The 14,656-nt window shown below is 40.1% G+C and overlaps 1 protein-coding gene across 2 annotated transcripts in view; it reads right to left on the reverse strand.

Moving 5' to 3' along the window:
* Window positions 1–14,656, reverse strand: part of LOC122551256 (signal transducer and activator of transcription 4-like) — a 143,341-nt gene that overhangs the window by 96,497 nt on the left and 32,188 nt on the right. The window contains exon 1 of one of the 2 annotated variants that reach the window (XM_043692873.1): window positions 10,124–10,200. The exons of the other annotated variant lie outside the window; for it this stretch is intronic. The gene's annotated coding sequence lies outside the window, so the exon portion shown is untranslated. Of the gene's footprint in view, window positions 1–10,123; window positions 10,201–14,656 lie in introns of those variants that run through there. 2 annotated transcript variants of the gene reach the window in all.

Here is a 14,656-nt window from a genome sequence, read left to right on the forward strand (position 1 = left end):
ACTCACTGGTCTGTAATTATCAGGGTTGTCTCTACTACCCTTTTTGAACAAAGGAACCACATTTGCTATCCTCCAGTCCTCAGGCACTATTCCTGTAGACAATGATGATTTGAAGATCAATGCCAAAGGCTCGGCAATCTCTTCCCTTGCTTCCCAGAGGATCCTAGGATAGATCCCATCCAGCCCAGGGGACTTGTCAGTATTTCTAATACCTCCTCCTTGTGAACCTCAATCTCTTCTAGTCTGGATGCAAGTATCTCTGTATCTTCCTCACCAATATTTTCATTTTCTATAGTGAACACTGTTGAAAAATATTTATTTAGTGCTTCCCCTATCTCCTCTGACTCCACACACAACTTCCCACTATTATCCTTGATTGGCCCTAATTTAATTCTCGTCATTCTTTTATTCCTGACATACCTACGGAAAGCCTTAGGGTTAACCCTGATCCTATCCGCCAACAACTTCTCATGTCTCCTCCTGGCTCTTCTGAGCTCTCTTTTTAGGTCTTTCCTGACTTCCTTGTAACCCTCAAGCCCCCTAACTGAGTTTTCACATTCTGTCCTAACATAAGCCACCGCCTTCTTCTTGACCAGGGATTTCACTTCCTCAGTAAACCACGGCTCACGCGTTCTATATCTTCCTCCCTGCCTGACAGGTACATACTTATCCACTTTAAGTGCTATTTTTCTATAAAGCAGGGGTGCACAAGAACGCAACCATCACGTTTTAGAATAACTACTTGTACAACTTCGTTCTCTCACATTTCTGTTGTTCAAAAAATATCTGCTACCTTCTCTCTCTTGGAATTCACTATATCACCCTACTTTCAATCTTTGTTCCATCTCCAATTTCATTGATTATGATCTCATCTTCCAAAATGATGCCCATCCTCCCTAGAACTCCCTCCAGTCAGGTTTACGTGATATCAAAATAGCTTTAATCAAACAGTCAAATGGTATTCTATAGGAACTGGAATGAAATAAACTATCCTGCCTCACATACATCAATGGTGTGCAGCCTTTAATACAACTGACTACACTATTCTCCTTGAATGCCTATCCACCATTATCTAACTGGCTGGTTACCTAGTTGTATAGCAAGATAGGAACAGGAGTAGGCCAAATAATCCGTCATTTTTTAGATCAGAGTGGTGCTGGAAAAGCACAGCAGGTCAGGCAGCATCTGAAGAGCAGGAAAATCGATGTTTCGGGCAAAAGCCCTTCATCCCGAAACATCGATTTTCCTGCTCCTCGGATGCTGCCTGACCTGCTGTGCTTTTCTAGCACCACTCTGATCTAAACTCTGGTCTCCAGCTTCTGCAGTCCTCACTTTTGCCATGTAATCCTTCATGCCTATCCTGCCTTTTAATGATATCTTGGATGATCTTCAACATAACATAACTCTATTGACTAGAAATTTTCCTATATGCCTTAACTTCAGAAATTAAAATTCTAACACTCTTGGTTTTAATTGTAATAATTAATCTGGCATTATTTCATGCAATAGTGTTTCCTAATATCAGTCTGGAAAGGTCTACCAGTAGAGGAACTAGCAAACATCCACAGTTAGATTAGTATATTTTTGCAACAGTGCTTCATAAAATTCAGGATTTTTAGTTATTATTTCACCAAAGACTTAAATAGAAACAAAGCTTCAGAGAAGTCACATTAAATTGTCCCAGTCCAGTCCATATTATACGAATTAGGAGGGTGTTGGCCATTCAGCCCCTTGAGCCTGCTCCACCACTCAAGAAGATCACTGCTGTTCTGGTTGTAATCTCAAATATGCATTCCCATCAACCCCTGAACTTTTCACCATCTAGCTTAACATGAATCTACCCAGTTTTGACCAAAAAAAAATTCAAAGATGCTGTTTCCATAATGTTTTCAGGAAATGAGTTCCAAAGACACACAATCCCTGTGGGGAAAAAAAAAGCTCACCTCGTCTCTGTTTTAAGCAGGCGATCCCTGATTTTTAACCAATGACCCCTGGTTCTAGATTCTCCCATTACAGGAAACATCCTCTTCACATCTACACTGTCAACACCATTCAGGATTTTATGCACTTCAATCTGGTCGCCTATTACTCTTCTAACCTCCAGCAAATACAAGCCTAACCTATTCAAACTATTCTCATGAAGCTCCTTGGATGCTGCCTGAACTGCTGTGCTCTTCAAGCACCACTAATCCAGAATGTGGTTTCCAGCATCTGCAGTCATTGTTTTTACCTCATCAGAGAACATGCCCATTTCTGGAATTAGACTAGTAAACCTCCTCTAACCTTCCTCAATGCATTTCCATCCTTCCTTAAGTAAGATGCTCAATATTGTATACAGTACTCCAGATGCAGTCCCCACCAGTGTTTGTCTAAGTGAAGCATAATGTCCTTAGTTTTCTATTCAATCACCTCATGAGAAATAGTAGTGCTCTATCATTTCTCCTATTTACTTGCTATTCCTGATTACTAACCTTTCCTGATTCATGCATGTGGACCAAATCCTTCTATATCTCCGTAATCACTCATCATCTGGATAAGATTATTTTTATTCTTCCTGCCAAGATAAATAATTTTACATTTTTCAACTTTGTACTCTATTTTCCAGAGTCTATTCACTTAATCTATTTTATTGTCGCCTCCTTGTGTTCCCTTCACAACTTACTTTCCTGCATATCTTTGTGTTGTCAGCAAATTTAGCAACCATATCTAGCGTCTCTTCATCTAAGTCATTTAGATAAATTACAAAGCTTCCTGTGGCACACCACTTGTTACATATTGCCAATAATTTATACAAATGCTAGCCAGTCAATCTTCTACCTATGTCAATATGTTACCCCCTACAACATCAGCTTTTATGTTCCGCAATATCACACTTCTTCTGCAAATCTAATTACAACACATTCGCTGGTTCTCCTTTATCTACAACAGATGTTACCTCAAGGAACTTCAATAGCTTAGTCAAACATGAATTTTCATTCATAAAACCACTTTGACACTGCCTGATTACCTTGAACTTATCTAATTAACTTATGATTAACTTCTTTTATCATAGCTTCCATCATTTTCCCTATGATAAGCTATCTGACCTAATAGTTTCTGGTTTTATGTCTTCCCTCCTGTTTTGAATAAGGGAGTTACATTTGCTATCTTTTAATCTAATCGAATCCCTGAATCAAGGGAGTGTTAGAAAATTATATACATCAACTATCTCATAAGCACTTCTTTTAAAACTGTAGGGTGATATCCATCATCAATAATTCACTCCATATATCACTTTTCTAGTCATTGCAATTTTCCTGAGTTTCTCCCTCCCATCCATTTCCTGATTTACCTGTTTCTGGGAAACAGACCCTTCAGAGTGAAGACAAATGAAAAATACAGTTTCTGTTCAGCTTCCCTTTTTTTCTATTATTAATTCTCCAGTCTCAATTCCTAAAAGAACAGCACTCATTTTATTAACTCGTGAAAAATATTTATCAAAACTGTCCATTTTATATTTCTCTAACTTTCCCTCTTAATTAATCTTTCCGTCATTTTTTAGTTTTTTTTCCATCCAATGTTCTGACATGCCACCAGACTGTGCGTAATTATGTACTTTTTCTTTAATTTTGATACTATTTTTAGTATTTCTATCTGGCATCTTTACTAGGTATTGTGTAATAACAGGTCATTGGCAAACACAAATATCGTCAAGATCCATATGTTGTGATTTGAAAATGGTCATACATATGAAAGTCTAAGTAAGAAGTATTTTATTTGGATTGAAATGGCAGGATTACATCTGATGTTTTCAGTGTCATTTGAAGAACATATATGCTTCTATATTGCTTGAAATCTGCTGTTTCCAGCATTTATCATTGAAGGAAACAGTTATCTAACAAGGAATTTTGTTCCATGATAAATAGTTTGTTTCAGAATTAAGTTTTATAGCAATATTTTGGCTGTTCCCTCCTTAAAATCCAAGTTTGTGCAGTGGCTTATGCACTGGATGATATTACTTGTATATAATGCTCTCATCTTCCTCGTTAACTGTATGTTGTGGTTCTGTTCGCCGAGCTGGGAATTTGTGTTGCAGACGTTTCGTCCCCTGTCTAGGTGACATCCTCAGTGCTTGGGAGCCTCCTGTGAAGCGCTTCTGTGATCTTTCCTCCGGCATTTGTAGTGGTTTGAATCTGTCGCTTCCGTTTGTCAGTTCCAGCTGTCCGTTGCAGTGGCCGGTATATTGGGTCCAGATCGATGTGCTTATTGATTGAATCTGTGGATGAGTGCCATGCCTCTAGGAATTCCCTGGCTGTTCTCTGTTTGGCTTGTCCTATAATAGTAGTGTTGTCACAGTCGAGCCACAGTGGCTTTTACCGGCCACTGCAACGGACAGCTGGAACTGACAACCGGAAGCGATAGATTCAAACCACTACAAATGCCGGAGGAAAGATCACAGAAGCGCTTCACAGGAGGCTCCCAAGCACTGAGGATGTCACCTAGACAGGGGACGAAACGTCTGCAACACAAATTCCCAGCTCGGCGAACAGAACCACAACAACAAGCACCCGAGCTACAAATCTTCTCACAAACTTCGTTAACTGTATCTTTCAATTTTTATTTTACAAAGTGTTCTTTTAAATTCTCCTGACCACGTTTCTACAATATTTATTCAAACGTACTGAGAGTTCATTTTTAGTACTAAGAGTGGCTTTTAAATAATGTTGTATCAAATAATTGTGCCTACCATTTTGCTATTTTACCAACTGAATTGTCTCATTCACCTCAACCAAGACACCCTTATCCAGTGCCTTCTCTTGTCATCCCTTTCGTGATATTCATCAATGCTATTCTCATCTCTCCCATCAATTTAATTTTATTCCTCAGAGAAACAATCTCTCCAGCCCATTCTGAAGAAGTGTCACATCTGAAATGAAACATTAACTCTGTTTCTATCTCCAAAGATGTTGCCAGACTTGCTGAGTTTCTCCAGCAATATCTGTGTTTGTTTCTCTAGCCAGTATAACCTTTACCTGTCCTTATCTTCCACTGCCTTTAATTTCCATAAAAAATCACTCAAATTCCCCCCCCCTCCCACCCACTGCCATCACCTGTTGGCAGCCTCTAATCCTCACACATTCCAATTCTTCTTTCACCTTCTGTGCTTCCTCATTTGCCTGACACCACCCACCAAAAATCCATCAATAGATAAATCTATTAAACTGATCAAATAAAACAATATAGACCAACCAAAGCCTAATTATTGTTATGGATTCCAGGTAATATAGTCAGAGTCATAGAATCATACAGCAAGAACAAAGATCCATCGGTCCAACCAGTCCATTCTTCAGGAATCTCCTGAAGATTCGGGCCTGTGCCCGAAACGTCGAATCTCCTGTTCCCTGGATGCTGCCTGACCTGCTGTGCTGTTCCAGCAATAAAGTTTCAACTTTGATCTCCAGCATCTGCAGACCTCACTTTCTCCCCAACCAGTCCATGCCAACTATGTTCGCAAACTAAACTAGTGCCACCTGCCTGCACTTGGCCCAGATCCCTCCAAACCTTCCCTATTCATGAACTTATCCAAATGTCTTCTAAACATTGTAACCATACTTGCATCCACCACTTTTTCTGGAAGTTTATACCAGCTGCTTTTGAAACAGTTTCTACCCTACTGTTGTTAGAATACTGAATGGACTCTCAAACTCTTAATATTCACCTGTACCTGTGATTTTGTTTTTGCTGCTGTTTACCTATTATTTACTTATCTATGTTACTTAGCCATATGATCTGCCTGCATTGCTCGCAAGACAAAGTTTTTCACTGTGCCTCGGTACATGTGACAATCAATTCAATTCAATTCAAATTCAATTCCACACATGAACCACTGTCTAAAAAAGGTGTTCCTTCTGTCCTTTTTAAATGTTTCTCCTCTCACTTTAAAAAATATGCCCCTAATTTTGAATCTCCCCACCACTGTCGGGAAAAGACTCTGCCCCTCGTGATTTTACAATCTTCTTATTCTTCCATACATTTGAGATCGCTCTCCATATTTGCTTCTCAATTTCCCTCTGACTGCTTTTTGTGGTTGGGGGGGGTGGAGAGAAGAGAGGCATATAGTACAATCCCATCAAGGTGATCATCCCTTTCTTATTTCTAATTTCGACCCATATATTTCCACGAAATGATTGCTTGGAAATATCTTTTCTCACTTACAGTAATAAAGCTTGCCTTCATCAAAAATGCCACTTCCCCTCCTCTCCGGCCTATCTTTGTATTCTTGTATTCTTCCTATAATATCTAAAGCCCAGGATATTGAGCAGTCAGTCCTGTTCATCCCTCAGCCACATTTCTGTAATAGCCGCATGTCCCATTTACATGTTCCCATATGTTCTTTCAGAAGAAACCCATCCTTTTTGAAGAGGTCTTTTCTATCCCAGGAGAGATCCCAATGATTCAAAAAACTGAATCCCTATGCTTTGCGCCACCTCTTCAGCCATTGATTTATCTGCCCTATCCTTTTGTTCCTTCCCTCATTAGAACTTGGCACTAGAAATAAACCAGTGATTACTACTTTTGAGGCTCTGTTCCTTAAACGTCTACTTAACCTCTTAAGTTCACTCTTCAAAGCCTTAGCTCTTTCTCTAACTTATGTCATTCCTACCAATGTGTACAACAACCTTTGGCTTCTCACTCTCCCCTTTAACAATATGTTTCAAACATTTGGAGGTATCCTTAAACTTGGCACCAGGAAAACAACATACTGTCCTAGATTCACGCTCACTGCTGCAATATGTCCTGTCTGTGCCCCGGACAGAAGAGTCCTCTATAATCATTCTTCTTTTAACTCTTGACAAGCACTGTTTAGCATAGATCTTGGTGTCCAAGATCTGACTAACACTTCTATTTTCCTCTGAGAGATTCACGCTTTCAACAGTACTCAAAACAGAAATTTTGTTTAAGACAAGAATAGCTGCAGAAGACTTCTGAACTACCTTCTTACCCTTCCTGACAGTCAATCATCTGTCAGACTGTTCCTGCTGTGTAATCACTTCTCTAAATCTACTTGTTTTCATACTGTGTCTCTTTTATGCCCTCACTGACATTAAGCTTAACAAGCAGCAGCTCTCAATTGCATCCTTATAAAAATAAACCACCTTTCCTTACCCGCAGATTTAATATTAAGCATGCATAAAATAGAAAAAAAGAATTTGAACATAAATAGTAAAATGTAAATCAAACACTTTGCTGAACAAATCAAAAAAAGACTCCTCCTCAAATAATCCAACACAAATAGACCTAAACTTTTTACCACAAACCCAAAACCTGGAGATGCTGAAAACCTTAAATAAAAACAGAAAATTCTGGAAATACTCAACAGCCCAGACAGCATCTATGGGGAGAAATAGGGTGCATGATTCATGTTGATGACCCTTCATGATAAAGCATGATCTACCTGAAAATTGAGCCTAGTTTGTCTAAACTCTTCTCCTAATCTAACCCTCAGAGCCCAGTTTTCATTCTGGTAAATCTGTGCTGCACTCCCTCCAAGACCCTCTGAGGCATGGTGTCAAAAACTACTCAAAATAGTCCCAATTTGATCTAATCAGGGTTTTGCATATTTGCAGCATTACTTATACTCCTTGTTATCCAGCCCTACAGTAGTCCATTAATCATTTTCATTATTTCTGAATCCATACATCACATTTTAATAGTCTACGTATTTGGATCTCAAGTCTCTTTTGACATTCAGTGATTCTAGCTTTTCATTGTTTAGTAAGTTTCCTGAATTGTTGATTTTAAGTACAAAATGAGTGACCTCTTATTTGCCTACATTTTGAAACTGTTTCCCACAGTTTTGCCCCATCAGTTAATTTATCAATATCACTTTGCACAATTTTCTTCTATCTCTAATGCTGTCTGTCTTTGTGCCTTCTGTAAATTTGATTGTGGCATTCTGTTCCATCATCATCTAATTCATAAATAAACCTGGACCATAATTCTGGTCCAACACAGATTTTGCAGGACACCAGGAGCTAAGCAGAAATTATTGGTGGGCACCAATGCAATGGTGAGACAGCAGGAAAAGTAGCCATTGCAAGTAATTATCTGGCTACACCTGGTTAGAAAAGAATGGAACAAAGAGTAAGGATAATGGGCAGTCACTTTAATTGACACATTGTGACTACTGGCCCTCCAATTTTTCATCTACAGACTACCGTAGTGATATTAACCAAAAACATGTCAATTTCCACTGATACGCATGACACCCAGCTGGATCTCATTTTCACTCCATCTGAACACAAAAACAGTCTCTAAGTTGGACGTGAAAGTGTTAACTCTGCTTTCTCCCAGAAGCAGGGTCACTGAACTCAAAACATTCCTCTGCTTTCTGTCATTGATACAGTCAAACCTACTGAGTTTCTCCAGCAATTTCTATTTTTGTTTCATTACATTCTTTTTATATCCTCTGGTTGGGTAATTAAATAAATTACACTTCAAATTTGCAGTACTTTTGCATTTTTTCAATTTACATTGAATTTAGAGTAAAGTCTTCCCATCCTTTTGAATTTACATTGATTTTACATCAAAGTCTCCCCGTCCTTTTGCATTCTGCATTTACATATACTTGAGCAGACTTTCCTTGTATTCATACTTGACACTACTCTTAACTTTCTCTGCTGACCTTAAATCTCAATCTGTTGCAAATTCAGCTAATTGTTGTTAGTCATTTCATATCAATTGCCAGGCATTAGCAATGATTACCAATCAATATATTTTAATTCAAGGAATTCAAATGGAAATTTTAAATATGTAAACTGAAGTTGACATCAAAAAGATGAACTGAAATTGAATAGTTCTATGATTTCCACATCTTGCATTATTACGGTCAAAATTCTGAGTACGGTGATGCAGAGGTAAAAGCATTTGTAATGTTAAGACCTGCATTGTTTGATTAACACAATGCGAACAGGTTTATCTTCAAAATCACCATACTAATACTTATTTATGTTGTGGGGCTGGTAAAAAGGGAATTATTTTATTATTTAAGAATTAATTCTTTGTCCCTTTCATAAAATAAAGAGAATATATCAAAAGCTGATAGCAGGTTCTCCAGGAGAAAATAAAAAAAGTTTCGTTTCAGTAGTAGACCCCTTCTCAAAGTCTGAAAGTTGATCAAATGGTCAGTTCTAAAGGACAAAACGTATCTTTTAAGTTTCATTTTTGGTGAAGGATCTACACTTGAAATACTAATCCCATTCTAGAATTTGTTGTGTATCTTAGCATTTTAGATTTAATTAGATATTTCCACATTCAAAAGCTAAAATCAGCACACAAACAGAAAGTTGACCCAATTGAGTCATTCCTACCACCTAGCTGAAAAATGTGATCACTCAAGGGATTTCCCTGTGACAATGAACGTCACAGCCCAGTCAGTAAATATTCCGAATAAATCACACCAGCCGAAATTATTATTTTTGACAAGATACGCGCTGCTCAAAAATACTGATTACCATCATCATTTAAGATAGGATGACCAGGAGTGAAACACTACCTTGGAGAAAGATGGGATTTTGTTGCATGGTTTTGGAACAACGACAAACACCCTTTTTTTGCACGTCATGCAGGCAAAGAAAAATGTTTCTTTTATACAAATTTGGACGCACAAAATTAACATACTGCTTCTGGGCTATTTCTCTCAGACGGATTGCCAACTCTACCTACATTCTAAACTAGAGATTGTGGCGCTGGAAAACCACAGCAGGTCAGGCGTCATCCGAGGAGCAGGAGAATTGACGTTTCGGGCAAAATACCTTCATCAGGAATACATTCTAAACTTCTAAAATTCGATTAAGTTATAAATCAAATCAGCGCCCAGGCCAGAGCTTTTAAATATTTCACCGGTAAAGTTACAGCGGGTATTCATTATTTCCAAATGAATCTCTCCCGGTTGGAGCAAGGTAGGGAAAATCGGTACGAATATAAGCGAGGTTCTACATTAATAACTACAGCGCGTAGGACGGGCACGACTCAATATCACCAAAGTGTCCCTTTCGTAACAGGAGCCCAACTAATGTCCAAATCATCCAAAATTATAACTTCTCAAACGTTTCCGTCCTGGTGTAATACTCATACTACTTACCTTGCAGCTTTCAATCAATAAGTCAGTGCCAGTGTGAATGGTATAAGTTCAGCTTTCTCTCTCTCTCTCTCTCACACACACACTGTGTGTGTGTATACACTGTGTCTCCCTCGCGGTACTGACTGGGTTCCGGCTTCTCTGGATCACTGAATTGGTTACATGAGCCCAGGCGTTGACGCGCATCGTTTCCGGCACGCGCCGCGTTGACAATGTTTCTCTTCCATTCAGTGAGGCGCGCATTGAGCGCGCGGCCACGGTACCCGGAGCTCGCCCCCGCCTGCTTGGGAAAACGGAGCTGCGGAGACGGCCACAGCGCAGGGGCGCGCGCGACGCCAGTCACCCTGCGCTTGTCAGCGACGGTGACCCTGCCAAACCAAAGCACCTGCCTCTTACCTTACCTCCCCCTCTGTTTCCTCCTTCCATCTTACCTTTGTTTTTCCTGACGGTATGAATTATCTAAATAATGGCCCAGACACACCATCCCTGAGGATGCCATGTCCCAACTGGAAGCACAGCCTCAGTGCAGGTGATGACACAATCAGAAGAGAGCTGCCCTGGGAATCCTAAACATTGACTCCCCTGCACAGTGAAGTAGCATGGCACCAGATCAAACAAGGAAACCACCTGCTGATTACCACCCCTTTGCCTCCCCTCCAATTGCCAGCTAATGAGTCAAAGCTCCTTGGTGAACACCAGCCATTCAACAAGAACAAAAGATGGCAAGGATGGGGGATTTCAATGTCCACCACCAAAAGATGCTCAGCAGCAGCACTAATGAGAAAAGTTGATCGAGTCCTACAGGATATTGCTGCTGTACAAGGTCTGTGGAAGATGTTGAGGGAACAAACAAAAGAGAAAAACGTACTTGACCTCATACTCACCAATCTATCTGCCACAGATGCCTTGACAGTATCAGTAAGAGTGACATTTGCACAGTCCTTGAGATGAAGCGCCAGCTTCACATTAAAAATGCTTTACATCGTTTTGTGTGGTACTATCACCGTGCTAAATGGGACAGACTTTGAACAGATCTAGCCACTTAAAAATGGGCATCTATGAGGTGCCTAGGGCCAGCAGCAGCAGACCCATACTTCAATACAATCTGCAACTTAATGGCCCAGCATTACTCCCACTTTACCATTACCACCAAGCCAGGGAATCAACCTTGGTTCAATGCAGAGTGCAGGAGGGCATGCCAGGAGCAACACCAGACATACCTAAAAATGAAGCAGGATGATTCGTGTGCCTAAAAGCATAAGCAACAAGTGATAGTTAAAGTTAAGAATTAGAATGGTTTAGAAGGATATGGCAAATGGGACTCGGTCACATTGGGATGTCTGGTTGGCATGGATCGAAGTGTCTATTTCCATTCTGTATGACTCTATGACTCTATAATTCCATAATCAGTGAAGCGGATCTAAGCTCTGCACTCCCGCCACATCCAGTCCTGAATGATGGTGGGCACTTAAACAACTCTCTGGAGGAGGAGACTCTATAAACAGCTCCATCCTCAATTAGGGGACAGTTCAGCACATCAGTGTAAAAGAAACGATAGGTGTCAGTCTTCAACTAATTCAATTCACCTCTTGTGTTATCAAGAAACAGCTGGAGACATGGGATAATGCAAAGGCAATGGGCCACAACACCATTCTGGCAATAGAACTGAAGATTTGTGCTGCAGAACTTGCCATATCCCTAGCCACAATTTTCCAGTGTGGCTACAAAACTGGCATTTACCCAATTTTGTGGTAGATTGCCACAAAAAACAGGAGAAACCCTAACCAACCAACTAGAACCCCATCAGTATACTCTCCATCATTAGTAAAGTGATGGAAGGGGTAATCAACAGTGTTAACTTGCTGAGCAACCACTTGCTGTTGCCCAGTTTGGGTTCTGCCAGGGCCATTCAGCTACTGACCTCAATACAACGTTGGTTCAAACATGGACAGAAGAGCTGAATTCCAGAGATGAAGTGAGAGTGACCACCTTTGATATCAAAACCATAGTTGACAACAGTGGTTTCTAGAAGCCCTAACAAGACTCAAGTCAATGAGAATCAGGGAAAAAGCCTCTGCTGGTTGGAGTCATGTCTGGCACAGAGGAAGATGGCTGTGGTTTTTCGAAGTCAATCGTCTGAGCTCCAGGACATCTCTACTGGTGTTCCTCAGGTAGCATCCTCGGCCCATCTTCAGTTGCTTCATTAATGAACTTCTCTTTATTATAAGGTCAAATTGTATTATCGTCGTTGATGATGATACAATTTTCAACACCATTTGTGACTCCTCAGATACTGAAGCAGCAAGAACTGAAAAGGTTTAGGCTGAAAAGAGGTAAGTGACATTTGCGCCAGGGAATGACCATCTTCAATAAGACAGCATCTAACCATCATCTATTGTCATTATATGGTGTTCACATCACTGAATCACCCAATAACAACATCCCTAGGGTTACTATTGACAAGAAACTAAACTGGATTAGGCATATAAATACAATAGATACAAGAGCAGGAAGGAGGCCTGCAGAGAGCAAATCATCTCCTGACTCCTCAAAGTCTATCCACAAGGCACAAGTCAAGAATGTGATGAAATAATCCCTACTTGCCTGTTGAGTATAACTCCAATGGCATTCAATAAGCTTGACAATATTCAGAACAAAGCAGCATACTTAATTAGTACCACATCTACAAACAACTTCCCCCTTCACCACCAACTCTCAGTAGGAGCAGTGGGTACTATCTACAAGATGCACTGCAGAAATTCAGTAGGGCACCTTAGACAGCACCTTCTGAACCAAAGACCAATGTAAATCCTGCCTCTGCCTTCACACGCTCTGAACGCTCTTCTCCTTGTTACCATCTCCGTAGAGACCTAAAATCTTTAAAAAGTGAATTTTCAAACAACTAATTGAATAACAATAACTCATGTTTTAAGGCTTCTACTTCAACAAACAATCATTATGTATATCAAATATCAATTTACATGAAGCTAATATACCTAAATAAAGAAAAGGGACTTTTTCTCTTAATTAGATTCCCTACAGTGTGGAAACAGACCCTTCGGCCCAACAAGTCCACACTGACCCTCTGAAGAGTAACCCACCCAGACCCATTTCCCTCTGACTAATGCACCTAACACTATGAGTAATTTAGCATGGCCAATTCACCTGACCTACACCTCTTTGGACTGTGGGAAGAAACTGGAGAACCCATAGGAAAAACCCACATAGACATGAGGAAAACGTGCAAACTCCCCACAAGCAGTTGTCCGAGGCTGGAATTGAACCTGGGTCCCTGGCACTATGAGGTAGCAGTGCTAACCATTGAGCCATCATGCACTCCTGCATTAATAAATGAACACAATTGAAATATGGCTGCAAAAGCTCTTGCTATTGTGATGATGTTGCTCCTTCAACAAGGTTATTCTGCTGTCCTTGTTTTTTTTTTCCGAGGGGGTTCATAATGGCACAGGTGCTGAAATGTCTGAACTGGCTACTTTAATAATTGTTAACAGATGCTGCCAAAGTCAACAACTAGAAAGGGCTTTCAGTTTTTTTAAAAAAAACACTTCTACAATGAAAGGGGATTCGTTAGTTGTCCCAGTTCAGGACTTTTTCTAGTTTTGTGTTAGTTTAAGCTGGGGACCCAAAGAAACAGCTCCATACTGATCTTCTCTCTCTCTGACATCACTTTCCTGTAAGGACCTGTGTTTGAATTTACCTTTTTTGCCAAGGGGTGTTTATGGGATGTTGCAGGAAATTGGAACAACTCTGTTAAATTGCGTTTTTGTGTCAGTTGGGTTTTCAAATAGTTATGTTATTCTAAATTGAGTTTTCTTTTGTTTTGTGGTCCTACCATAGTCTGCAAATAAATTCTGTTTTTTTAAAACCGAGTGGTTTGACCAGCTCCATTGCTCCTGGAATATTAATCTTATATTTGCTTAAAACAACTAGAAAACTTAGGTTTTGGGCTACTTAAAATGTTTTGAGGGGGTCTGGCCTGGTCTATAACATTGTGCACTGCACTTCTGCAGATGTGCAGCATTACAAGAACAAATCCCATATTACTTTGCTATCCAATAGGCTCATTCTCCCCTTTGTATTTAATCACAATTTCCAGTGTTTTTCAAAAGTCATTCCACTCAGCCCAAATCTTCTAGATCTAACTTTCCCCACCAGCAAATTCCACTCCAGCAGCTCCATGTCCATTAAATCTTCAAAAGCGGTTCTCCTCTCTTTTGAATAGAAAGCAAACTCTCATGAGCATTCTGCTTCTCCATAGCAGGAGCTGTTTGATTCTCCCCACACAGCAGTTACTTTCTTGCTCTTCCAGTGTCTCACAAAAACAGCTGTCATAGAGTCATAGAGATGTACAGCATGGAAACAGACCCTTCGGTCCAACCTATCCATGCCCACCAGATATCCCAACCCAATGTAGTCCCACCTGCCAGTACCCGGCTCATATCCCTCCAAACCTTTCCTATTCATATACCCATCCAAATGCCTCTTAAATGTTGCAATTGTACCAACCTCCACCAC

This window comes from Chiloscyllium plagiosum, chromosome 7 (assembly GCF_004010195.1).
Source record: "Chiloscyllium plagiosum isolate BGI_BamShark_2017 chromosome 7, ASM401019v2, whole genome shotgun sequence".
Taxonomy (NCBI): Eukaryota; Metazoa; Chordata; class Chondrichthyes; order Orectolobiformes; family Hemiscylliidae; genus Chiloscyllium; species Chiloscyllium plagiosum.